At 36.5% G+C, this 2,063-nt stretch overlaps 1 pseudogene; it reads right to left on the bottom strand.

Annotated features, from left to right (window-relative positions):
• Positions 1 to 315: 315 nt before the first annotated feature.
• LOC126747941 (uncharacterized) lies at positions 316 to 1,462 on the bottom strand (annotated as a pseudogene).
• Positions 1,463 to 2,063: the final 601 nt, after the last annotated feature.

A 2,063-nucleotide genomic window follows, 5' to 3' on the forward strand; every position in this document is an offset into this window, starting at 1 on the left:
GGGTATGTTCTGGTTGATGGAGAATTTTCGATCCCGGAAAGTGCGTGTTCAGCATTAAGCCAAGCGTTTCTTCCTCGGTTGTCGTATATTCTCCATCGGGTTTTAGACAAGAGCCTAGGGTTTGTCGTGGCTCTTTGGATATTGCCTTGTGGAGTCTAGCATATGCTGGTGTCTCTGTTAGGTCCCGGCATAGCTTCCTCCACCCTTCTTTCTTTGCTCTTTTTATAGCATCATTGTACCTGGTTAAGTGTTGTCTGTATAGATTCCACTCGCCAGTTCTTTTGGCTCTGTTAAAAAGCTTTCTTACTGTCTTCCTTAGCTCGCCCAATTCTTGGTTCCACCATGCGTGGACCATGCGTTAACCGGAACCATTTCTGGTTTTCCGGCCGTTCTCCTATCCGCCACCTGGAGACGCGCCTGACAGGTTGCTAAACCCCCGCAGATGTTTACTGCGGTATCAGGACTACTTAACGTACTTGCTCAATCTCTTGATTAAAACTGAAATGTTTAAGAGTGTTAAAAACGGCGGAAAGTATCTCATTGCAGCTTCTTTGACAATAATTCTCTGTCTAGAAGATTTTACTGTTTGAGGGTTAAGACTGGACTTTGAATGCCCACTTACTGCAGTAAAATTATAGAGGTTTATCTGCATACCAAAATAACAAGCTTGGTCTGGAATTTTCGGCAGCGGTAAATTTTTTTGGCAGTCAAACGTAAATATTGCAATTCTGGGATTTGTATCTCTTAACAAGTCATAAAATGCTTTGCTGCGTAGTTTGTGTACGCGCTGTTCTGTTATTGCCTTTACCTTTCGTGTGGACCGGTGATTTTTTTATTTTCTCCGAAAATTGTAGACATTTGGAACAAACATCAACTTTTGGTGATTCAAAGCCAATGTTGTACTTTCGTACAAAAATATTTCTGAAAAAACACTGTTTGACTTTTATGTGTTCGTTCACTTTTGAATTATACATCTTCCACAATTTCACTACGTTCAGTTCACAAGGTAAGTATCTTCTAATAACTGTTTTATTCCTCGCGTAATGAGTCTCAACAAGTTATGGATTCAATAAAATGCTGTACGGCCTGTTTTTTATGGGTTGGGTTGGTTTTGGTACCAGATCTTTTTGGTTTATTCGTTACGCAGTGTTTCAATATAAACAGATCTTGATATGATTTGGATGCCTGATGATAAAACTTTTCATTACATTTTCTTATTTAGTCATAGTAAGCGACAAACATTGAAGCTTTTTTGTTTTATGACCACACGTGGGAAATTCAGGAAGGCGCTTTCGTGAATATCTAAAAATGAAAATTGTCGCTATAGAATGCACTAATAAAAAATTCTAAAGTAAACATACCTTTTTAATTTGGCTTTTTCTCTTTTCCCTTCCTGCTTATTAACCAGTTTTTTTGGACCCTTGCCTGCTGGACTAGGCTCAATAATAATGTCACTATCCATGTCGTCATGTACTTTTTTTACTAAATAATTTTTTTTCGCTTGAAAAATCTTACAAAATTATTTTATTATACTCTTTGTCGTACCACGTTTTACCTCAAACTGATTAATTTAGAAAAATAATGGCGTCACGCTGCTTGCAGGTTCACGTGACTAGACAAAGTCACGCTTTGATTGGCTAAAAAGCAAATGTCTGCTTTTGCACCTAGGGGGCTCATATAAATGTCTGCTTTTGCTTCTAATGCTAGATTTAAATCATGAATAAAGGCTTTAAAATGTCTACTTATGCACCTGATGGTGACAAAATCATATTGTCAACAACTTTTCTATATAAAATCCATCTTTTAACAATTTTTTTTTGGAAAATGCCAAATGTCTGGTTTTGTTTTTATACGCTTCAATTATTAACACAGATGACAGCACTTTAGGTCTTCACAGAAACCAACGGAAAGTTGAATAATTGTGATTTGTGTTCCCAAAATTCGCCATTTTGTTAGAAAATGGTAAGTTTTAAATACTAGTTTTAGGCAATAAAAAGTTATGGAAATGTCATTATTTTAATTCGTAATGATATTTTCAAATTTTAAAAATGCCAACTACTGGG

This window comes from Anthonomus grandis, chromosome 20 (assembly GCF_022605725.1).
Source record: "Anthonomus grandis grandis chromosome 20, icAntGran1.3, whole genome shotgun sequence".
NCBI lineage: Eukaryota > Metazoa > Arthropoda > Insecta > Coleoptera > Curculionidae > Anthonomus > Anthonomus grandis.